This window comes from Peromyscus californicus, unplaced genomic scaffold (assembly GCF_007827085.1).
Source record: "Peromyscus californicus insignis strain IS unplaced genomic scaffold, ASM782708v3 Scaffold_17__1_contigs__length_78620276, whole genome shotgun sequence".
Lineage (NCBI taxonomy): Eukaryota > Metazoa > Chordata > Mammalia > Rodentia > Cricetidae > Peromyscus > Peromyscus californicus.
The window spans coordinates 74702711-74728787 of NW_026294469.1; the positions used below are offsets into that span (position 1 = coordinate 74702711).

A 26077-nucleotide genomic window follows, 5' to 3' on the forward strand; every position below is an offset into this window, starting at 1 on the left:
GCAACAGGTTTCTCTCTATCTCCATGATATCTCCCTCCATCATGGTATCTCTCTCATTGCTTTCCCACTCCATCCCTGTTCCAGCTTGACCATCCCATTTCCTATAAGTGGATACTAGAAATAAAGCAAAGGATAACCGGGACAACAACCCACAACTCTAGAGAAGCTAGCAAACAAGGAAGACTCAAAAAAGGGACCCATGAATTGCCCTGGGATGGGAAAATAGATGAGATCTCCATGAGTGAACTGGGGGTGAGGGGTCGGCAATGAAGGTTAGGGGATAGGGGATGAGAACATAATGTAGTTCTTGGTGGTAGGTTTAGCTGAAGTTTTCTCCAGTCCTGCTTGGTCCATGGTCAGGACAAATCTCTCTTACCCACCAGTCCCACAGCCGCTCAAACCCAACCGAGTAAACATTGCTTACAATGTTTGCAAGAGACTTATATTGCTTACAAACTATTTGGCCTAATGGCTCAGGCTTCTAGCTATCTAGTTCTTACATCTTAAATTAACCCATTTCTATAAATCTATACCTTGCCACATGGCTCGTGGCTTACCAGTATCTTACATGTTGGTACTCATGGCGGCGGCTGGCAGCATCTCCTTACTCAGAATTCCTGTTCCCAGAATTCTCTTCTCTGCTTGTCCCGCCTATCCTTCCTGCCTGGCTACTGGTCAATCAGCATTTTATTTATACAGTGTAATATCCACAGCAGGTAGGTGCTGGTCATCCTAGCACCCAGGATGCTAAGGCATTAGACTGGTATGGTTAAGGCCAGCTCATACTATACACCCAGTCATGTCTCCAAAAAGGAGTGGTGTTGTCAGCAGCCATCACTTGTGGGTTTTATATAGCTTTAAAATTCACAGAAACTTATAATAAAGTAAGGTATCATCATCTTCAAAAGTGACACTTGCATGAACCCTTCTAAAAGCAAGCCTTACCCTGAGCTGTTTCTCCAGCTCTCTGTGGAGCATACGTCACATTCCATTTGTTTTATTTCAACATGATTCAAGTTAGAAAATGCACATTGATCTTTGTTTGACTTCAAAAAATTTGCGTTTGTTCTGTTGATAGTTGCAAGATCTCTCTCTCTCTCTCTCTCTCTCTCTCTCTCTCTCTCTCTCTCTCTCTCTCTCTGTGTGTGTGTGTGTGTGTGTGTGTGTGTGTGTGTGTGTGTGTGTGTGTGGATACTTGCTTTGTTATCATATAAAGCTTCCGACAAAATGAACATCCAACCCAGATTTCATGCTAGCGTTCTCTGGTACACTCTTAAATCTCCTTGAAAGAGATTATCAGAGAAACTTTCCAATAAATTCATATCCCAGAGAGTAATCAAGCAAATAGAAATTCTGTCTTAGAATATATATGCCAGCATGTAAATTAGCTGACAGTGATAAATAGTGAAATTAATCTCAATGATACTAAACATCTTAATTTGAAGAGAAACTGGTAAATTTATGATTTTAGGTAGTCTTACAATAGTGGTCTTGGAATAAATTATTATTAAATGAAAGGTAAGAGGTGACAGAATTGAGTACCTTTATTAATGTCTCTTTCCTATATATTTCAAAGTAACTTACCAAAATAAATCAGAATTCAAGTTACATCAATGACATTATTTTATTCTTCAGGCAAAATGCACACATTAGCTGTTAATAATGCTTTAAAAGGCCATGCTTCATATTCCATTTCATTTCTTTCAGTTCTGCTTGCGGTGGCAGACTTTAATTTTGCATTTAGTATTCCAGAAGAGTAGAATTTCCTTCTAAGCACTCTGATCCATATGTGTATAGTTATGAATTCCAAGCCATGTGCCTAAAATGAAAGAATATGACTCAAAGATATATACTAAGAATATATTAGAAAAAAACTTATTTCTAAGGGTAACAAGAACAATGTATTCCATCTTTACAATATTGTATGTTTTCTTTTTTTTTCAATTTCAATATATATATAATTTGTATACAATATAAAACAATCCAATCCAATGTAAAGTATTTACATTTTTCTTTTCTTTTCTTTCTTTCTTTTATTTTACAATACAATTCAGTTCTACATTTCAGCCACGGATTCCCTTGTTCTCCCCTCTCCCGCCCCCCTCACCTTTCCCCCAGCCCACCCCTCATTCCCACCTCCTCCAAGGCAAAGCCTCCCCAGGACTGAGATCAACCTGGTAGACTCAGTCCAGGCAGGTCCAGACCCCTTCTCCCAGGCCGAGCCAAGCTGCATAAGCCCCAGGTTTCAATCAGCCAACTTATGCACTGAGCGCAGGACCCGGTCCCACTGCCTGGATGCCTCCCAAACAGATCAAGCCAATCAACTGTCTTACCCATTCAGAGGGCCTGATCCAGTTGGGGGCCCCTCAGACATTGGTCCATAGTTCATGTGTTTCCATTCGTTTGGCTATTTGTCCCTGTGCTTTATCCAACCTTGATCTCAACAATTCTTGCTCATATAAACCCTCCTCTTTCTCGCTAATTGGACTCCCGGAGCTCCACCCAGGGCCTAGCTGTGGATCTCTACATCCGGTTCCCTCAGTCACTGGATGGGGTTTCTATCACGACAATTAGGGTGTTTGGCGATCCCATCACCACAGTAGGTCAGTTCGGGCTGTCTCTCGACCATCACACAATAGAAACAGAAGGAACATTACCAAACTCCTTCTATGAGGCTACAATTACCTTGATTCCTAAACCAAACAAGGATACAACAAAGAAAGAGAACTGCAGATTGATCTCCCTCATGAACATTGATGCAAAAATATTCAATAAAATACTGGCAAACAGATTCCAAGAACACATCAAAACAATTATCCACCATGATCAAGTAGGTTTCATTCCAGGGATGCAAGGGTGGTTCAACATACGAAAGTCCGTCAATGTAATACACCATATAAACAAATTCAAAGAAAAAAACCACATGATGCAGAAAAGGCATCTGACAAAATCCAACACCCCTTCATGATAAAGGTCTTGGAGCGATCAGGAATACAGGTAACATACCTAAACATAATAAAGGCAATTTACAGCAAGCCAACAGCCAATATCAAATTAAATGGAGAGAAACTCAAAGCAATTCCACTAAAATCAGGAATGAGGCAAGACTGTCTGCTCTCCCCATACTTATTCAATATAGTACTTGAAGTTCTAGCCAGAGCAATAAGACAACATAAGGAGATTAAGGGGATACAAATTGGAAAGGAAGAAGTCAAGCTTTCCCTATTTGCAGATGACATGATAGTATACTTGAGTGACCCCAAAGATTCCACCAAGGAACTGATACAGCTTATAAACACTTTCAGCCACATAGCAGGGTACAAGATCAACTCAAAAAGTCAGGAGCCCTCCTGTATACAATTGACAAAGAGGCTGAGAAAGAAATCAGAGATACATCACCCTTTACAATAGCCACAAATGACATAAAATACCTTGGGGTAACACTAACCAAGCAAGTGTATGTTTTCTTATAAAGAAAAATTCTTCAACAAGTTAGATAGGCACATACTTAAATGTGAATTCTAGACAAAAAAAATAAGTATTGCATTTCAGCCTGTGATCATTAGCAGTGCTTTTATCTATCTGTCTGTCTGTCTTTCTGTCATCAATCATCTGTATTTCATTTATCTGTCATTTCTCTATCTTCTCCTTCACCATCATCTCCCTTTCCCCTTTTCCTTTGTTGAAACTTTTATCCAATTTTAAGACATTTATTTCATTCTATGTGTATGAGTGTTTTGCCTATATGTATATATAAGCACTGCATATGTACCCAGTGCCCACAGAAACCATAAGAACATGGTATGAAATCCCCTGAAACTGGACTTACTGATGATTGTAAGCCAGTGTGTAGATGCTCAGAACCAAATTCAGGTTTTCCACAAGAGCAGCAAGTACTCTTAAAAGTCAGACATCACCTCACCACCCACTTTTTCCTCTTTTTAATGGATCAAAATTTCAGGCAGTATTGCATTAGTTCTTTTCCAAAGCAATCTTCACTCTGATAAAAATTTCAAGTTAAGTTGGCCTTGTTAAAACACATTGGCTGTGTATAGTGCTCTTTTAGTACAGAATACTGGCCCTTTATGAATTGGCCTGACCTTCCCTCACTCTCTTGGAAATCTATCCTCTGTTTATTCAATAAGGAATCTTGAAGAAAATAAAAAACTCAAATTTATAAAGAAAAATGTAAACGAGACTATCCTACTAGAAGCTTCCTAAAACAAATACACACACAAGCACGCATACCTGTGTATGCACATATATCCACATGTATGTACATATATCCATACACACACAGATAAAAAAGTTAAATCAGGGTTATACTATAATGGGTAAACAATGCCTGTACCATAGGATAACAAATAAGCACCCCTTGCCAGAAATGGGTTAATTCTTTTAGAGTTGTTGCCATGTGAGTTTCCTTAGAACCCCAAACATGAAAGACAATTTCCAATGGATTGACTATCCTTCAGAACTTGGCAGTAAGACTCTATTGATGAACACACCATAAACTTGTGTCACAGAATATGGAGAAATCAAATTGGTACAAATTTGGAAACTTCATCCTTACTAGCTAGCTTTCATAAAGCTGCAAAGCATTATCCAGGGTAGCAGAGGAGAAAAAAAAATTATCAGTCTCTTACCCAGGTGTCATCCCTTGTGAGCTAAAATAGTAACTGGCCTGGCCAGATCTGTCCCACCAATGTGATGGTGGCATGGACATCATGGTGATAACCAACCACTTTCTAATTATATTTCTGTCTTGCTCCACAAGATGAAACCTATACCTAGCACCATTATCAGGCTAAGAACCTGTGACTATATGTCATAGACCCTTGGGGAGAATCTACTCCTATGATTCTGCTACATAGTATTAAACTAATTCATAATATTTATCACTATAGGCATTGATTAATTCATCTTTCAACTCACATCAGAAAAGCTTGTTTGTAGTAAATGAACATCAACACAGATACCCAAAGTATCTTGGTATCAGAGAATAAGGTGCAGGGAATAAGACATTGCAGACTATCTGAGTAACATATATAATGTACTCTTCCCATAGGTCAGAGATTGTTGCAGAAGGAACAGAAAAGGTGTGAAAAAGTATACGGAAACTGTGTCTTTTGATACAGCATGGCAGCTGAATTCACAGCAGTTGTGGCACCATACACAGGGTGAGTGCAAGCCCGAGATGGACCGTGTTGCAGGATGGAGAGAGAAGCTGGACCAGTAGCCAAATCTGTTGGCGATTGCTAGCTGCTATTATAGGGAGAGTCTGTTTTCTCTAAGCGTGTAACTTCTGGTAAATGGACCACACTCTAGTGAAAGGCCACATATTAAAAAATATACAGGCAACACACACTTTACTTGATAGATTTAAAAAGAAAAGACACAAGTTAACAGCAGAGAAAAGGGAAGGAGACCTAGGAGACGGTAAGAGAGGACATGAGTCTGAATAACACATATAAAATTCCCCTCCCCCCAAAAAACTTCTGAAAATAGATACAGAAAGAGGGTGGTGCAGCCAGGCGGTGGTGGCGCACGCCTTTAATCCCAGCACTCGGGAGGCAGAGCCAGGTGGATCTCTGTAAGTTTGAGGCCAGCCTGGTCTACAGAGCGAGATCCAGACCAGGCACCAAAACTACACAGAGAAACCCTGTCTTGAAAAACCAAAACCAAAAACAAACCAACAAAAAAAGGGTGGTGCATGCCTTTAATCACAGGAGAGGCAGGTGGATCTCCGAGTTTGAGGCCAGCCTGGTCTACAGAGCAAGTTCCAGGACAGTCAAGGCTACACAGAGAAACCTTGTCTTGAAAAAAAAAGACATTGCTTTTTGATGGACAAAAATAATTAGAGATATACTAAAAACAATTCAAATGAAAAATAGATGTATACTCAGTAAAGCAACTGCCTTGACCACAGATTTGTTCAAGCAATGTCCTTGGTATGGACTCTTTTCCTAAATTCTTAGGAGCCAGCTTTATGTTCAGCACCTTTAATTTTAATAATAAGTCAGACAAATTTTCAGATTTCATCTGAGGTATGTGAAAAGTCTTGCTGGTAGGTATATAAATTTCACTAGAAATGCCTCATTCAGTTTTAGAAATAAAACTGTTTTATGAAACAGTGGAGTTGTGGCTGGAAATATATTGCTAAAGTAGTGTGTCATCGAATCATAGTACATGATATTATTTACTCAAATGATGGGGAGTGTATTTATGAAATAAAGGGGATAGTTTGTAATTTAAAATGTATTCCTTACCTCCCTTTACTGATTCTAGATTAATGGCTTAATGGTCTAATCCCAGTATATCTTAACTGCATAAGTCCTGATAAGGTCTAGAGACTCATAGACACATTAGCAGAATCAGGAAAGCAGTCTCCCACTCCTAAACTGCTATGGCAGGACTGTGGGGATGAGTAGAAACATCCAGAAGTGAATATCAGGGACATTCCTGTGACTCAGAATTGAATGATTTGACAAGGACCCCCCAAGTCATTGCTGCAGACAAACTGCTGACAATCTACTGTAATACCTTCTTGCAGCTTGAAGAAAATAGCCTACAAGACCCTAGTATTGAGGGTACATTGCACACTCAAGTACCACTTGCAGGCTCTAGTAATAATGTGTTTATCTGAGACAGAGACAAGACTTACTCCATCACAGTCATATCTGATTGTAACCTGGACTTTCATTTAGAAGCAGTTAAGGGAAGTAGGGTCAAATACCACAGAAGGCCAAGTCACTTCACCCTCGATGGCCCTTGCCTTCAGACAATGAATCATATAGTTCTGAGACCACGACAGACACTTTTGAGGCTTTGAGGAAACTCAGTTCAACATTCACCATGGAGACTTATCATAGGTTTCAATGTCTGACTTTTTCCGCTTCAGAGTCTGACTTTGATACAGAAATATGAGATATGGCTCAAACTAGGACATTTAATTCTATTTTCTATCTAAATGTTCTGCTGGCAACATTCTTAGCATTTGTGAAGTTATAGCCAGTTTGAGTCTTCTATGGTCCGAGAATCCCCACAGAGAGCAGGTTTGTAACCTACAGGCAGTGAGCAATCAGTGTCCAGGATTTGGTCTCTGTGGTCAGCTGCCCAGGGACACTATAGGTATAGAATATTTTGTTTACCTTTCTTCAGAAAAACAGAAACCTAAGAGTATAACATCACTGCCAATAATCTAAGTCCTTGGGGTGTTCTCCCTGAAGATATTGGTAGTATATTAGACACTGACTCCAGGAGAGAAAGATAGTCATGTAAGTTTTACTAAGCAAGTCATTGCTGTGTGAAATAAGGCCTGCTGAGAAGCCTGCAGGCCAGGCTACAGCATGTATGGCCTAATTGCATTGCATGAATGCTAAGGGAGGCCAGCTCTCTGCAGTCACTGAGAGAAGCTGCTTGCATCCCTCCCTGTGGTGAGCCTAGTTTAAAAGGGCCCAGCAGCTTGAGACAATTCTCTGAAGAAAGGTTTATAGTTACTGGTAGTTGATAACACCACTTCACACTGGGATAGTGAGGCCCAAGAGGAAAATGTGGCAAAATTTGATACTTGAATTCAGGACATCTGATTTTCATGCTAAGGTTCTACTGTCTTCAATGAAATTACTTTTATAACTTTTCTTCTTTAATAAATAAATTTTATTTATATTACTTTGCTTAAGAAAACTAAAATGTCATTTGACTAATGATAAAACTTTCCATAAAATAATCCTCAGTGGGCATGTGAGATGATTGTATGGGTAAATGCACCTTCTATGCAAGGCTGATGATCTGAGTTTGACCCAAGGAACACATGTGAAAAAGCTGATACTGTCATGTGCATCTGTGGTGAGATGCACTCACTCCTGTGGTGAGACAAGAAACATGGACAGGAGAGTCACCTGGACACTGGTGGGCCAGCCCAGTTGGAGCACTCAGAACAGCAGAAATGACATGAGATTGCTTCAGATGATGGAAGGAGAGGACTGACTCTTGGAAGTTTTCTCATTTCACACACATGCTGTGGAGTGAGATATTACACATACACTAAGTAAATAACTAATAATAATAATAACTTTAAAATCCTTAATTTCCTTAATTTTCCCTCTATTTCATTTGCTCATCATTTAATCATCCATTCATTTGTGTTGGTAAGATGTGGTGTGAGCAAGAGCCTCATTTCCACTTCTTTGTACTTATAGATATATTCAGTGTACACATACCACTCTGAGCAAAGCACCTGCAGCCTTAGCTCCTCACCAACATTGGGCTACAATGTCCACTCTTCTCCAAACAGTGGGATAGATGTCTTCTCTTGTGGGAGGGCATCATATGTTCCCAAGCTGATAGAAAGATGGACAGGTAGTTCTGGCCTACACTGGTTATGGGAACACACATTGTAATGCTAAACTATGTAATATAGAAATGATTGAAGAAAAGGAGATTATTAAATCTACTTTAATCCAAAAAGACCATTAATCTCAAAATACTTTACATTGGTATGGATTTTGGTTTATTAATACAAATTTAAGGTTAATTTTTTTATAATGATGTATATTTCTACTCTTGTTTAAGGTATTATGTTTATACAACTCATTTAAAATTGAAATACATCATTAAGAAATACAGATTAATAGTCATCTATGATAATCAAAATTATAGTCATGTTAGTTAAGTTTTTGGTATGCAAAGATAAATTTCAATTCAAAGACCTACAGAACATGGCATTTAAAGTTTTAAGAACTTAGATTTTCCTGGACATTGAGACATGTTTGCTCCTGGCAGCACCACTCTACTTCAGAAAAGATGAGGGGCACTAAAGAAACTCCATATGGAGTTTGCTTTCTTTGTGGCAAAAGTTAGTCATTTAGGCAAGAAACTACTCTTGCCTTGACTGCTTGACAGTGTGGTGTATAAACTGGACATGCAGGACTCATACGAAAGTGACCACTGAACTTTGACAAAACAAGGCAGGATGGTCGGTCCTTCAGGTTCCTGCTTTGCAGAAGGAACTGTCAGACATTCTGCAGGACACAGAAGAAAGTGACTGATGAGCTTTGCTACTAAGCAGAACAGTCCAAATTTCCTGTTTCACTGAAAAGTGTGCCAGAGACTCTAGACTTATAGGCTAAAGATATATGCCCCAACATTACCAAAGAACTTTGGGTGATTCTCTATTCTTTCAATCTTAACCTATACAATGCACATATATAAGTTTTAATGTATCTGTCATATATATCTTTATATACATAAACAAATGTATACATATATATATATATATATATATATATATATATATATATATATATATATGATATGTTTGTGTAACCATGGAAATATGCATTCTCTTTGGACTTTTATTATCCTTTGGTTATGTGTTAGAAAACCATCCAGAAGTCATTTGTCTTGCTGCAATGCATCATGTGAGCATTTTCTTGATTGGGTATACTAAAAGAAGAGTAGAGTAACTTCTTTTCTGTTATGGTTGGCTAGTTTTATGTCAACTTGACACAACCTGAAGTCATCTGGGAAGAGGAATCTCAACTAAGAAAATTCCCCCACCAGATTGGCCTGTAGACAAGTAAGTCTACAGTACATTTTATTTTACTTTATTTTATTTATTTATTTATTTATTTATTTATTTATTTATTTATTTATTTATTTATTTATTTATTTATTTTTTGTTGTTGTTGTTCTTTTGTTTTTTCGAGACCAGTATGAGATAGTCTAGCCAATTGTGAATGGTGCCCGCCTCTGGGCAGGTGGTGTGTATGAAAGCCAACTGAGCATGCCATGGAGAACGAGCTAGTAGGCAGCAATTCCCCATGGGCTCTCCTTCAGATCCTGCCTCCAGATTCCTGCCCTGACTTCCCTTGGTGGAGGATTGTGACCTGAGAGCTGTAAGGTGAAAGAAACCCTTTCTTCCTCAAGTTGCTTAAGGTTCTATTTTATCACAGATATAGAAATCCTAACTAAGATGTATGGTGATATTTTATTTGTGCTGAAATTTGATTTTTAGTAATATAAGTTAGGATAGAAAGTGAATCAGGTACATTTTGGACTTACCAAAATAGGATAGATAATGGAATTATTTTCTCTGAATTTGTCAAATGCAAATGGACTAGACATTGTTTGGGTATTTATTGCTTGTATATATTGTATATAGTTATTGTACTTTTTGTATATAGTTTTTCTTATATTAGTTATTACCTTCTTCCTTTCCTTTTATTAAAATAGAAAGGGGGAAATATGGTTATATTTTATTTGTGCTGAAATGTGATTTTATTTGTATGTTAATAATTAAAGTTACCTGGGGGTCAGAGCTAATAGCAAGCCATAGCACAAGCCAGGCTGTGGTAGCACGTGCTCTTAATCCCCATCACATGACAGGCAGATCTCTGTGTGTTCAAGGATACAGCCAGCATGGAGACACATGCCTTTAATCTCAATACCAACCATAGAAGACTTTGAGGGCTGTATAGACAGGCAGTAACTAGGAGGTCATGTGGTTGGGTTTACAACCAATGAGAAGGCAGAACAGAAAGTCAATAAAAAGACAGATACACAGGAAGTAGGCCTCTTTCTCAGGGGAAGGACGGCAGTGGCAGCCAGGGATAAGAAGGTGGTTTTAGTCTCAGTTCTTAGCTACTGCTCTGACCTCTTGGGCTTTTAACTCTGCATTTGGCTCTGTGTTTCTTATTTAATAAGATCGTTATATCTACAAAGATGCTTTCCTTTTTTAATTTTAAGTGAAAGCTTATATATATATATATATATATATTTGTGCTATATATATATATATATATATATATATATACACACACACACACACACACACACACACACACACAGTTTTGGTTCCTGAGATTTATTTAGATTTCTAATGTCTTATCTCTACAGATTCTTTGTACCTAGTATTACTTGTCAAAAGCAGATCCAAAATATGACCACTACCCTTTCTGAAATTGTAATTTATTTCCTTTTTTTTTTTGGGCATAGTTTTCAAAAATTCTTTGTTTCCTTCTTTTACTTAATGTTATTATTATAGTTTCTGATATGTATTTTATCCTACAATATTTATCCTCTGTATGTCTTTTAGTTTCCATTCTTATGTCTTTTTAAATAATATCACTTACTTAAAATATAACTTTCCTGTTTGTTATTATTTTACCCATCTTTCATTCTGAGACTCATGCACAACCTTTAGTATTTACCTCTGTACCTATCAATGTGCTTTTCCCTGATGATATTACAGAAAAATAGTTCAGATTCCCTCATTCCAATCTACCTATTAATGTTTTTAAACATTCATTTCAATAGCCATCATTATTACACTTGCTGTTTATACGTTTTTTCCACTTGTATAATTAAACTCTTGCTGTAAAATAAAAATAAAAATTCTAAAAATTAATGTCTTACTGTAATAGCCAATTTTCTTGATTATGTAAGCAAGCAATTGAACTGGTCTCATCTGGATAATTCTTTAGCCAGCTGTACCTGAAGGAGTTCTTTCAGTAGCTCATCTATCTCTAGATGTCTAAGATTATCTCATTGAAAACACTGACAGCAGTTGGCTAGGAGGCTTACTACTCTGTCTAGGGAGTTTTCTGCTGGCATGGCCTTTCTCTGTCCCTTGTAGTTATCACATTTAATAAGCTACAATAGATTTCTCCACTAGCAATGGAAAACTTCTCACCAGTAGAAATAAAGCCCAAATTTGCAAGTGCTTGCCGAGTTTCTCTCTATATCACTCTTGCCAAAGTCTCATTGGTCAAAGTACATCACATGACTAAGCTCAAATTTAATTTGGTAGGAAAATAAATTCCAGAATCTTTAATTCTAAGTATAAGCATCTTTTGCACTTGAGTTGATGGTGGTTTGGAATGTGCCTTGGAAGAGACACACTGTTTTCTTCATTTAGTCATTCCCTATACTTTGGGTGTTGTATCCCTGTCCAAATTACTGTTCTGCTGAAGGGCTTCTTTCCTCCTTTGTAAACGTCCCTTACTCAAGGGACTGTACATAGTGCACCAGAGGGTAATGGATTCTTGTGGATTATGCATTGAGCTCTGTACACTCAGCTGTCCCCTGATTGAATTCTGTGTACTGTGCCTGTAGATCTATAGCCCTACTCTGCTGTCCCTTGACTTAATAGTCACAGACTATCTCTATGGTTTTACAATGTCACAGCATCCTGCTATTCTGTCACATAACATTTAGCATCCCACTCACCTCATGCTTCTAGTCCAGGGTGCCAGCGAGTCAGTGGTAGTGGATTCCATTATAAGGCCACCATAATGTCACAAATCCTAATTACTGCTGTATGATGTGACCATGTGCAGGTAGAGTATTTTCTTTTTTATCCTCTTGAAACCAAGTGAGTCTGTGCACCATGTTATCAGTCGAATATAATGTAACTGAGGCTAACCCTACTCTCAGTGTATGTTTCCTCTGGCCTCAGAGCTTCTATTTCCTGTTACTTCTGCATCAGAAACAATTACAAAATCTGTAAAGAATCTTAAACTATTGTGTGTGGAGAAGCCATGCCATCTGTAGCAAATTGAAGGGTGAGAATCACTGTAGGGGAGTGTTAGAGGATATAGAGGACAGAGAACACAGAGATCCAAGACGTTAGGCACACGGGCATACCAAGAATTTTCCGCAGCTGATGGCACAGGCTGCACAGTAGAACACCACTATAGGAAACAGCTTTGCAGAGCAGGAGGCATTGGTCTGGGGACTGAGCTAGAACTGGAGGCCCCAGGGACCCTGAGGTGACACTTTGGGGCCTGAAAAGGCAATGCCAAAATTGCCTCCTTTTTAGTTTTCTGGGCCAACTTCCAATGACTTCTGTAGTAGCTACACCAGGTTACACTCTGTAAAGCAGTGCGTGATGTTATCCTTTTCCCATATCCTCACCAACATTTGTTAATTGTGTTTTGGATAAAAACTATTCTTACTGGAGTGAGATGGAACCTTAAAGTTAAACCTTAAAATGAAACCATTTCCCTGACAGCTAAGACTGTGGAAAATTTTTCCAATATTTTTTGGCATTTGTGTCTTTTCATTTGAGAACTGCTTATTCAGTCGATCAGTTCATTTACACATTAGGAGGTTGTTTGTGGGAGGGGCGGGGAATGAGAGTATTTAATTGTTTCAATTCTTTATATATTCTAGGTATAAAATCCTTAATATATAGTTACCAAGAATGTTTTCCCGTTCTGGAATCTGTCTTGTCACCCTGGTGATTGTTTCTTCTGCCACACAAAAGGTTTTTCATACTTTTCCATTTACTAATTATTGGAGTTATTCCTTATGCTAGTACAATTCTTTCCAGAAAATTCCTGCCAAGACCTATATATATTAAAGAGAAATGGATAAAAGTGGAAATGATTATGTTAACTCAAATAAGCCATATTGAGGAAGACAAATACCACATTTACTCTAAAAAGGAGATCTTAAATTTCAATCCCAGTATAGGTCTTGAAATTAGAAAGGAGACCTTGGACCTTGATTGAGAGGGAGAGAGAGAGAAAGAGAAAGAGAGAGAGAGAGAGAGAGAGAGAGAGAGAGAGAGAGAGAGAGGAGAGGAGAGGAGAGGAGAGGAGAAGAGAAGAGAAGAGAAGAGAAGAGAAGAGAAGAGAAGAGAAGAGAAGAGGAGACAGATCTGTAGCAGGAATCTTAGAAGGTTTTATTAATAAAAACAAACCTGGAGCCAGGTATTGGGGTGAATGCTGGAAGATCCGAGAAATAGAATCAGCCACAGTTAAACTCGCCTCACCAATTCCTCAGCTGATTCTGTTTCCTCAAACTGGAAGCCTCTGTGTCCTCATCTGAATGAGTCTCAGCTGAACTGCTGCTCAAAATCCAAAAGCTTAACTAGGCTCTAGTTCCTGGTCCTCACGCTTTATATACCTTTCTGCTTCCTGCCATCACCTACTGGTATTAAAAGAGTTAACAGAATATGGTAGCATGAAGGGGAGAAACTATAAAAGTGGAAGAAAGAGACCCCCAGGATCAGACGAAGAGATCGGAGGGTCTGGGGGATACAGAGGATCAAGAAGAAGAATTTATGTGAAAATGCTATGATTGCTTTGTATGCTAATTTTAAACACTAATGAAGTAAGTCTGTACAGATGCCTTAGTGGGTAAAGTGCTATCCTGGGAAGTACTTCTGTCCCAGCTGGATCCCCAGAACCCACTTAAAAACCCAAGTATGGTGACTTAGGTGTGTAACTTTAGCCTTAATACATGTGGAGAGTAAGGAAGTGGAGACAGATAGATTCCCGAAGCTCATTGCCAGCCTGTCTAGGCTAAGCAATAATCTACAGACTCAGTAAGAAACTCCGCCAGGATTGAGGGGAGGACTGAAAGGGTCCTTCCTGATGTTCCGCTCCATATACCTTCCCAGTCCCTCAGACCTACCATAAGTCCAGTATTCAGTGCTTTGGCATGGTATAACCATCTGAGCTTGTGCCAACCACAACTCTGACCAGGCTTTGACTAGGACCTGCCCCATCTATCATCAATCTTCAGTCTCCTGATGCGTTACATCCAAACTCTCTGCCAGGTGAGGCCAACTTATCTTCCTGTGGTGGTTTGAATTGGAATGCCCCCCCCCCCCAAAAAAAAACATAGGCTTTTATGTTTGAATGCTTGGCCCCTAGCAATCATACCTGTTTGAGAAGTATTAGGAATTGTGGCCTAGCTGGAGGAAGTGTGGACTTGTTGTTGAAGGAGGTATGTCACTGAGGGTGGGCTTTGGGGTTCCAAAAGCCTATACCAGACTCAGTATGCCCTGTCTTTCTCTCTGTCTCTCCTGAAACTCGTGGATCATGTTATCTCTCAGCTACTGTTTCAGTGCCTTGCCTGCCCTCTTACCACCAAAAACCCCTACAATGACCGTCATGGACTCACCCTCTGAAACTGCAAGCAAGTCCCCAGTTAAATGCTTTCTTTTACAATTGCTTCAGTCATTGTGTAATGCTAGGGATGTTTTTCTGTATGCTGTGAATGTGTTCCTCTGATTGATTGACAAATAAAAACTGATTGGCCAGTAGCCAGGCAGGAAATATAGTATAGGCAGGATAAGCAGAGAGGAGAATTCTGGCAAGTGGAAGGCTGAGTCAGGAGATGCTGCCAGCCACCACTGCCATGAGAAATAAGATGTAAATTACCAGTAAGTCACAAGCCACATGGTAACTTGTAGATTAACAGAAATGGGTTAATTTAAGATATAAGAACTAGATAGCAAGAAGCCTGCCATGGCCATACAGTCTATAAGTAATATAATCTCTGTGTTTTTACTTGGGTCGGAGCGGCTGTAACCCTAACTGAGACAGATGTTGATACTAGGAGTGGAGTATTGCAAGCGTGACCATAATGATGTTTGAAGGAATATGAAAGACTTAGTACTTTGGACTAGAAAAGCAGTCGAATCCTTTAAGCAATGTCAATGAGACATGCTAGTAGGAGTGTGGAAATTAGTAGTGCTGAGAACAATGTGGTCTATGGAAGCTCAGCTCAAGAAGTTTCAGAGGAAAGAATATTACTAAGTGGTCTAGAGATCATTCTTGTGTTATTTTGTCAAAGAATGTGGCTGCTATCTTGTTCTTGTCCAAAAAGTCTGTCAGGGGCTAAATTGAAGAGTTCTGAACTAATATCATTGGCAGAGGAAATTTTACTACTCCTGGTGATATGTAAATTTTACCAAAGGGGCAGGCAGGAGAGAGGGAGATAGATACATGTCATTTGAATGGGAAAATGGAGAGTTAATCAGGTAGTGGAAGGGAAATAATAATTAAAGAAAAATAGGGAAGAGGGTAAAATAAACAGTGAGCATATCTGAAAACATCAAGAGGAATCATATTATTATCTCTCTACATAAAACTAATATAATAATGTAAGTCCAAGTATACATATAGAGTCTAAACAAAATTTTCTCATCCAGATTGGCAAGGCCTAGAGACTATCTGACAGAAACTCCAACACTATCCATGAGAATCTCTGCTTTTATTTGTTGGTCAAAAGACTCCTCAAGGCTATTGCTGTTGCCTTTGGTTGCTTCCCAGAGGTTTAAGGGAAGTCTCTTTATCTGTAGACATCATCTACTTTGGACACAGGTCCTGTGTGGTCTGAGCTGTATCCAACATGGAAGCTAGCTCCCTGAGGACTAGCTCTAAATTACATGGAACCTGAGCAAGTTATATTTATTTACTTAGTATTGTCTGTGTGTGCCTCTGTGTGTGTGCCTGTGTATATATATATAAAAAAAAAATAAAAGAAAAATAGACTATAAATTTTAAAGAAAGCAAGGGAGGAGTTACATGGAAGGAGTTGGTAGGAGAAAAGGGAAGAGGGGACATGGAGTAATTATATTTTAATTAAAAAATAAGTTTTGTTTTGTTTTTTTTTTTTTTTTTTTTTTTTTTTTTTTTTTTTTTTTTTTTGGTTTTTCAAGACAGGGTTTCTCTGTGTAGCTTTTTGCCTTTCCTGGAACTCACTTTGTAGACCAGGCTGGCCTCAAACTCACAGAGATCTGCCTGCCTCTGCCTCCCGAGTGCTGGGATTAAAGGCGTGTGTCACCACCGACCAGCAAAAAATAAGTTTTAAAAACCTGAAAAGTAACAAAATAAATAAGGATAAAAAAGAGGGAAGAGATGCCCGGCATCAACTTTGGACACACACACACACACACACACACACACACACACACACACACACACGGTGATATTTTATTTGTACTAAAATGTGATTTGTATGTTAATAAATAGAGTTGCCTGGCGGTCAGAGCTAATAGCAAGCTTTAGCAGAAGCTGGGTGGTGGTGGTGCACGCCTTTAATCCCAGCTCTTGGGAGGCAGAGCTAAGCAGATCTCTGTGTGTTCAAGGATACAGCCAGCATGGAGACACACGCCTTTAATCTCAATACCAACCATAGAAGACCTGGAGGTCTGTAGTCAGGCAGTGACTAGAAGGTCATGTGGCTGGGTTTACAACCAATGAGAAGACAGAACAGAAACTCTATAAAAAGACAGACACACAAGAAGTGGGTCTCTTCTTCAGAGAGGTAGGACAACAGCGAAAGTGAAGGGTAAGGTTTTTAGCTCTTAGGTATTGCTCTGACTTCTTGGCTTTCATCTCTGTATTGGCTCTGTGTTTCTTATTTAATAAGATGGTTGGTTACATCTACACACACACATACACACATACACATACACACACACATTCCCCCCTCACACACACACACAAGAGAGACAGACAGACAGATAGACAGACAAGACAGAAACAAAGAAACAGAGAGAGACAGAGTGCACCAGGAACAGTGATAGATGCTTATGATGCCGTGCTGGGAAAATGGAGACAAGAATATCCATGGACCTTACTGGCCAGCCATCCTGCCTACTTGGCATGTATCAGGCAATGAAAGATCCTGAATCCAGGAAAATGGACAGCATCTTAGAAATGACAACCAAGGTTTGCCTCTAGATTCACAGAGCTCACAAACTTATGAACCTACACGTGGTTGGTGAACATACACACCCACATAACTCTAATAAAATATTCTTAAATATGATATGAAGTACCTTGACAGACAGAGACAAGTTATATGAAAAGGAAAGGTGAGTGTTTACAAAACTAGAACAATGCAAATATAGGAAGGAAAGAACGAGAGAGAGAGAGAGAGAGAGAGAGAGAGAGAGAGAGGGAGGGAGGGAGGGAGGGAGGGAGGGAGAAGGGGAGGAGGGGAGGAGGGAGAAGAAGAGGGGCAAGGGCAGAAGAGGAAGGAGGAGGAAGGAAGGAAGAAAAAGGAGGGAAGGAGAGAGGGAGGAAGAGAAAGGCTTAAATTTCTTGTCACAGTCCATTATATCATCCAGAGAAGTCAGAGCAGGAACTTAAAAGACAGGAATCTGGAGGCAGGAACTGAATCAGAGACCATGGAGGGATGCTACTCATTGGCTTGTTCCCATTGCTTGTTGGCTTTTTTCCTTATATAACTCAGGACCACCAGCCCAGGAGTGACATCACCCACAGAATGCTGGGCCCTCTCCCATCATTAATCAAGAAAATGCCCCCACAAGCTTGCCTACAGGACAACCTCATAGAAACAATTTTCTTAGTTGAGGTTCTCTCTTACTAAATATTGGACATAATGACCACGGCTGGATGATATAGATAATACAGATACATAGATAAATGTAAGTACTGATATGGACAGTGATAAAATAATAAATTCAGGTATGCAGCTACAGGTATAGAAATCTTCCAACTACCTAGGTCTACTTGCATTTGCTTTCATATGCCAAGTATAGAAAAACTGATCATTGTGTCAATGAAAATAGCAATATTTATTTATATAGGTTAGTCACTATATTTAGTACTTACTGTGTAATCATACAGTTCTGTGCTTCATTGTTGATGAGTTACAGATGAGATCACATAGGCTAAGAAAACCTCAATAATTACTATTAATGATTAAATTTCAGCAAACCTGAAATTTAAGAAAAAATATTATTGATTCCATTCTTCATAATTTCCTACTTCACATTTCAACAATGTAAAACTCATATTAAAGGGTTGATATTTCCAATGGTTCAAGTTGCTATGATGTGAGTGGTGAGTCTATAGTTCATAAATACATGCTACCTTCTCCCTCTATATGATGCATCTTTATGGTGTGTTTCCAGTAAGAATGTGCAATAACACAAGATTACCATTTTAGCAAGAAATACCTGCTCCATGTACTGCTCTCTGCAGTGACTCCCACTGCTTTGCTATTAACCCTCGTTGATACTGATTAATCCAGCATGTCTGAGGTGACACTCCAGCAAGTAGGAAGCAAGTGAAAAAGTACAGAACATGTTTGCCTTTCTCTGGAATCAAGAGAGAGTATCTAAAACCTGAATTCTGTCATCAGCCAGTTGGAAGATCTGGGATTACATCAGTTAAGATAAAATAAAGGGACATAGAAATCGTTGCACTTGTTCTTACTTCATTTTCCCCATCTGAAAAAAAAAAAAAAAAAAAAAAAAACAATTCAGATGGGACAGATCAGGCTTGTAATTGAAATGCATGCAGAATCCAGGTGAATACACTCTAATACCTGTAGCTGTATCCAGTGTCCTAAATGACAAAAATGTGTGTCACGAAAGCATTGATAGAGGTTGACTGTACAGTGCAGTATTATGATTTCAATCCTCCAGAAGTTGAAGCAGGAGGATTATGAGTTCAAAGACATCTTGAACTACATAACAGACCCTGTTTGAAAAAAAAAAAGTGTTGATAAAGTTTCAGGTCTATAGATTCAGTTACTTTCCTAGTATGCATGATACCTTGGCTTGGAATTCCAGCACCACAAATTAAATTAAAAAATAAAATAAAATAAAATGGTCATTAGGTACATAAAGCTGTTTGTACAAATGAAGTGGTAAATAGTGCAGACATTTCCTATATGGCTGAATGTACTGAGGATCCCTTGTCAAACATTCCTTCAAATTAAGTAAGTTGTTGGCACTTAGGAGAGAGTCCAACGGAGTTTTCTGTGTGTGTGTGTGTATGGTGAGTGTACATGTGTACAAGGAAATGAGGTTTCTTGATCTATCATTCACTGCCTTATTCTTTGAGATATGGTCTCTCACAATGCATGGAACTAGGTTGGTAGCCACCCAAACCTAGAGATCAACAGACATGTCCCTGCCCCCCACAGTCTTGGGTTTACAAGGACATGGGGTCACACTTGGCTTTTTGCATGGATTCTGAACTCAAAGCCGCATGCTTGTACATTCAGTGTTCTTACATCAGTGGTTACCTCTCCTCCCTCCATCCCCTACAGGAGGACTTAGGAAGGAAGCAGAACTTATCCAGAATTAGACTAATAAAAGGCATGACTCAAAAGCAGAAGCTTATGTAACCTTTGGATCAGAAGGTTGCTATGCTTTCCAGTTAAAAATTAACATTACTTAACTTAGTTCTCTCAGGTTTTACTTCAGACTTAAGCTCATTTATGACAATTAGATGTGAATAATCAATTCCTGTCACACACACAAAAAAAATCACATAACCTACCCTATGTACTCCAAAAACACAAAATATAAAATATCTTTACAGAGGAAAATATTCAAATCTGTATGATATGCATATATAAAATTTGTGTTCTCTTACCTCTCCCCATCTGACAAAGCCACACTCCCTCCCAGGGCTTTGTAAAAGTGACTTTCAGTATCCTCCTTGTAATGTGACTGCTGCCAGTTCCTGTCACCGCCTGCTCTTTCTTCTCATTCCGTTAGAGAGGCATCACTTTACTATTTTAACAGGATTCAGGATTCTAGGTACCATGATGATAAATACAAATCACCTTTTATGTTCCAGAGAAATAAATCGATAAAATAACTGTATAAACCAATTAGAAAACTAGTTTAAATGTTTATGTTTTAAATTAAAATATAGTTGAAACACCATCATAGTGTTCGTGGTTTTTGAAGATTATAATAACTATAAGTAGTAGGTATTAATGTTCCATGGATCTGCTACTATAAGCAATTGCATCATTTTGTAATTTGCTTATTTTAAAACTAGGGATAGAAAGTTTTCTCTCTCTTCTTTTCATATTGAAAATGTTAATGAATATATCTTGGGACACTTATTCTTAAACATCAGTGTGGCGATTTCTCAAAAGATGAAACTACTGTATAACCTAGTGGACTGGCTGGTTTTGTGTATCACCTTGACACAAGCTAGAATTATCAGAGAGGAAGGAGCTTCAGCTGAGGAAATGCCTCCATGATATCCATCTGTAAGGCATTGTCTCAATGAAATTATTTAATGATTAATTATTTAATTAATCATTAGTGATTAATGGGGGAAAGCTCAGCCCTTGGTGGGTGGTGCCATCCCTGGGCTGCTGGTCCTGGGTTCGGTATTAAGAAGGTGGGCTGAACAAGCCATGTAAAGCAAACCAGTAAGCATCACCCCTCCATGGCCTCTGCATCAGCTCCTGCCTCCAGGATCCTGCCCTGTTTGAATTCCTGTCCTGACTTCCTTCAGTGATGAATAGCAATGCTGAAGTGTAAGCCAGGTAAACCCTTTCTTCCCCAGCTTGCTTTTGGTTTATAGTGTTATATCGCAGTAATAGAAACCCTAATTAAGACAAAGAATCACTAAAATGGGTGAATTATTTTATTATTTAAGAAAAATCAATGATTCATTCATCATTTATTTCATTTCTCCCAATCAAAATATATTTCTTGAGTATGTGAGGCCCATTCCATTTTATAATACAAGGTTATTTTATACAAATAATTCTGAACTTTTAGTATTTTCCTTAGTCACATAACAAACAATGTGTTCTATGGGGCCATGGTCAATAAATTTGTGATATCATTAATGTATTTCTTTCAATTATTAATAAAATATATATCTATCCTTGAAGTAATATTCATATATCTGATTTATCAGTTTTAAGTAATGTTTCGAGTCATTAATTATACTTTGACAAAATATGTAGACTTATCTTCAGCTTAACATACTTCCTAAACATCCAGGTGATGGTGGCACACGCCTTTAATCCCAGCACTCCGGAGGCAGAGCCAGGAGGATCTCTGTGTTTCAAGGCCAGCCTGGTCTACAGAGTGAGATCCAGGACAGATACCAAAACTACACAGAGAAACCCTGTCTCAAAAACAAAAACAAAACAAAAAACCATACTTCCAAAATATCTATTGTTTCCAAATATTTTTCAAATCTATTTTAAAATAACTGTTGGAAATGTGTGTTTTCTTCCCGAAGCAGCAGTGGAGAAAGCCTGTGATGTGATGCTACAGAGAAAGCCCCTAAACGAGGTTCCACACATTCTCACAGCAGCTGGTTAACTCCATGTACAGTCTTACCCCTGCTGCACCAGTGGCCTCGTCTTGCCTGTCAAGTCAGTGTTATAACAAGAAGGATTTAGTGCTTAATGAGACTAGTGATGTCTTTTCTCCTCACTAGCCTCACAGCACCTTCCAGCTCTGGGAAACTAACCAGCAGGTAGAGTTTCCCAGTCATTTCAAGCCTTATTTCTCTGTGTCCTGCAATCAAAGTGAGTGGTATCTTCACAATTGAATCTTTACAACTACTTGTGATAGATAACAAAGAGCAATGGCAATAACCTATATAATTTTGGGTATTTCTTGGGGCTTTCTCATCAATAACTCATAGTCTAATAACCCATGACTGGAGCTGAGATCTCCATTTAATAACTCACAACTCCCAGGAGCAACAAATATATATATATATTTGCTTACAAACTAGTTAGCTTTCATACATCCTTAATTTTGGTTAACCTACTCCCACTTCCCCTTTTTCTCATGCCCCTGCCCCAGCCGTGATTACATTTTTTTTAAAATTTGTGTTTTTATTTGATTGTTTTCTAACACTTTAGAGTGATATCCGAGACCCACGTATACAAGGTAATTGCTCTATCACTGAACTGCATGCACAATTCTTATTATAGCATCTCACTAAGTTGCTCAGGATAATCTTGAACTAAGTGTGTAGTCTAGACAGGCCTCAAGTAACTGGGATTACAGTCTAGTACCACATGCTGAAATGATGTTACTTACATACTCAGTTTATTGTGTGTGTGTGTGTTCCATAATTCATGCCATTGCACAAATGTGGAGGCTGAGGAGGACAATTTTGTGAAGCCAATTCTCTACTTCTACCTTTATGCAGGTTTCTGGGACTGGACTCAGGTGTCTAGGCTTATGGAGCAAGCATCATTACCGGAAGAACCACCTTGCCAAACCCCAATCTTATTTTTTTTAATAAGCAATTTGTCTTACTTAGGGTTACTATCGCTGTGATGAAGCATCATGACCCAAGCAACTTGGGGAGGAGAGCCTTCATTTGGTTTATGATTCCACATCATTGTTTGTCACTGAAGGGAGTCAGGACAGGGACTCAAACAGGGCAGGAACCTGGAGGCAGATGTGATGCTGAGGCCATGGAGGGATTCGCTGAGTATGGAGCTCACTGACTGACTAGACTTGGGGTTCAACAGGCCCCTGTTCAAACCCCAGTGCTGAGGAAGCCACAAGGTTACTAAATCTGCCTTTGTTGATGGGTGTTAGGGATCCACACTCAGATTCTCATACTTGTACATCAAGTATGTTACTGACCTAACCATGTTCTTAGAACCTTAAGTGGATATTTTACTTTTGCATATGTCTCTTCCAGAGTTTCCAAAGAGATTTCACTGAGAAGCTGCCCTATAAATATGAGTGGTAACATGCCATTGGATGGTTTTTGGGCTGAGTAAAAGGGAGTGGGATGATCTGGGAATCAACCTTCATCCTGGTCTGTTTCCTGTGCTTCTAAAGTGACTAGCCACCTCATACTCCTGCCGCTACGACTTCCCCACCAAGATGGTCTGCTTCCTTTTATACAGTAGACCAAAATGAATCCCTTCTAGAAGAGACTCACCCTGAATGGGAGGGGCACCACTCTGAGTGCTGGCTTGTGAACTGAGTGAAGGGGGAAAGGAGCCAGCAAGCTGAGCTCCAGCAGTCATCTCTCTGCTCCCTGATTACAGGTGCAATGTGGCCATCTGCCTCAAACCACCGTGCTGTCCCTGCTGTGGTGGACTTTAGTCTTGCTCTGTATGACCAAATACACATTTCCTTATATTAGTTTGTCAGATGTTTTATCATAGTAATGGGTAAAGGAACAAATATAACTATATTGTTTGAATACTGAGAGGTTAATGAGTAAAAATAAACAATATTCTAGTTCTTGTAGCATCACCCCTTTTAACAGGAGAAAGGCAACACACAGGTTGTTCCAGTAAAGTAGAGGAGATTAACAAGGGATCCATAGTGGTCAAGTTCATATGTGTGTGTGGAGAGGGTAGTGTTCTCTATAAAGAATTACATTCGTGCAGACAAATGTTTGCATTTCAGTGTGAAGATACACACCTCTTCAGTTAGGATTTGGGACTCTTCCTTACCCCTTTATTGTTACGCTGGTGCAAGCTGGGAGGTAACCAAGGACACTTACTGGGTCCATAAAGATTTAATTTTTTCGCTGTTTCCTGTAGTAGTCACTATTTTAATTCTAGTCCTTTAGAATCATGGCAGGGTGGTATACAGAACTCAAAAATATACTAGTTTATTAGGCGCTCCTTTCAAAACAACCACACCATGTAAGTTGACCCTAGGTATTCATAGGTTTCTCTTAGGGAAACTGAACTTTTCCCCATAGCTTTTTAAAAAGAAAGAGCTCCTGGGCTCCTATTAGGGAGGTAGCATTGCTCAGCAAGTGGTCCTTCAAGGATTCTTAAGAATGAGAAGCCAGCTTGTGAAGCAAGAGGGTTGTGAGAGCATGCCTGTATGAGGGCAGAAGGAAATAGAATGGGATCAAAGAAAGAGAAGCCCCTGCAGCCTGGGAGGCTCAGGAGAGCAGAGCCATTACTTGGACATCTGCAGTCCCAGTGGAGGGACCTGGTGGTGGAGGGGTCAGAAGTATGTCCTCTTTCCTTCTGCACCTAGGGTGGAGCTGATGCAAGGACTATTAGCCTTAGGCACTGCCCACAAGTACCCTGGATACTGAACACTAGGCAGGCTACTATGAGAACTTGATTTACAGCAGAGGCTTGGGTAACTCTTAGGTATCCTGGCCCTCTCTTCTTCTGCCCCTCCCTTTCCTGAGATTTCCTCTCTGCATTTACTGTGATGGGCCTTTAGATGTGTAGTCATGTAGTGCACCCTACTTTCTGATACAAGGACCATCTGACTAGGCAAACAAACTGGACTAAAAGGAAAGAGGAGGGTACTTGGAGTGGGAGTTTAGTATGCAAACAGAACTTTTTTCCTGTATTCAATCAGCAGTTGAAAATGCAGTAAAATCTTCTGTAAAACTACTCCAAATGTTTGCCACAGTTTCTTTGAAGAATTTTGTCATTTTATAAACACGGCACATTGTGGATCTGTCTAAAGACAGCCATCTCCTTTTCAGAATTCCCATTCCCAACTTTCATCTCAAGCAACCAGCCATTTGCCAAGAAGCCCACCCTCTGCTTAAAGGTGACTCTTTTCCCAGTAAGCTGATTTCACTGTCACTCTTTGTCATGCTCATCACTGCTTGAGCATCTCTTTTCCTTCTTCACAGTTGGGGGACTTCCTGGCTTCCACCGCCTCTAATCTGTTTTCCCCACCCCCATTCCCACCTCACCCCCCTATTGGCACAAGAATCACGTGAGGGTCACAGAACTTCCCATAGGACATTCCCATAGTCCACCTGCAACTAAGTGTGAGACTCACCGGCTCAGCAGCATCCATGAGCACAGCTTTCCCTTTTTCCAAGCTCATAGCTCCTCTCACAGGTCTGCCTGACTTCAAGAGAAATTGGTTTCCTTTAGGAGGCACCGTGTTCTCTCCTCCAATTCAGATTCTCTCTCTCTCTCTCTCTCTCTCTCTCTCTCTCTCTCTCTCTCTCTCTCTCTCTCTCTCTCTCTCTCTCTCTCTCTCTCCCTCTCTCCCTCCCTCCCTCTCTCCCTCCCTCCTTCCCTTCTTTTCTTTCCTCTCCTCCCCTCCCCTCTTCCCTGTCTACTGTCTACTCCCCTCCCTTCTCTGTCTCCCTCCTCTCCCTCCTACCGTCTTCCTTCTCTTTTTTCTCTCTCTTCTTGCCTGTTTGCTCTAATTCTCTTGCCTCCTTGGCTACATCTGGTCATCTAGTCTAAATGGGCTCTGTTTACTCTCTTTACCATTCAAGACTTGCAGTCCTGAATATCCAGGAACCAGAGGCTTGCATTTGAGTGCCGATTCCCACTAGACTAGAGTCACTCATTGGTCCTCACCGCGCGAGCCTCACTTCACCTTCTCCAGCTCCACTATGAGAACCTGTGGACAGGATCACTGCATACACGCCCACTGGGCAGACACCCACACAACCACATGGGCAGCTCCAGCCTCAGCAGCAGGTGCATGGCTGTAGCTCTGGTTCTGGAGCGCTCATCTGTCTCTTTCCAAGGCCTTTCTTGGCCTTCTCTGAAGAGACCCTGTCTTTGCAGCCTCACGTATACATTTGCTGTCTGCCACGCTGAC

At 39.7% G+C, this 26077-nt stretch overlaps 1 long non-coding RNA gene across 6 annotated transcripts; it reads right to left on the reverse strand.

Moving 5' to 3' along the window:
• Positions 1-1519: 1519 nt before the first annotated feature.
• Positions 1520-25486, reverse strand: LOC128113047 (uncharacterized). Of its 6 annotated transcripts, XR_008219324.1 has the most exons (8): positions 25295-25486; positions 20160-20322; positions 19102-19256; positions 18731-19003; positions 18384-18489; positions 13203-13353; positions 7902-8020; positions 1520-1819 (listed from the first exon to the last, which is right to left on the reverse strand). It is a non-coding gene; the product is annotated as an uncharacterized LOC128113047 (long non-coding RNA). The 6 variants fall into 6 exon arrangements; XR_008219325.1 differs by lacking the exon at positions 13203-13353 and having other exon boundaries at positions 25295-25485; XR_008219322.1 differs by lacking the exon at positions 7902-8020 and having other exon boundaries at positions 25295-25484.
• Between the last annotated feature and the right edge of the window lie 591 nt (positions 25487-26077).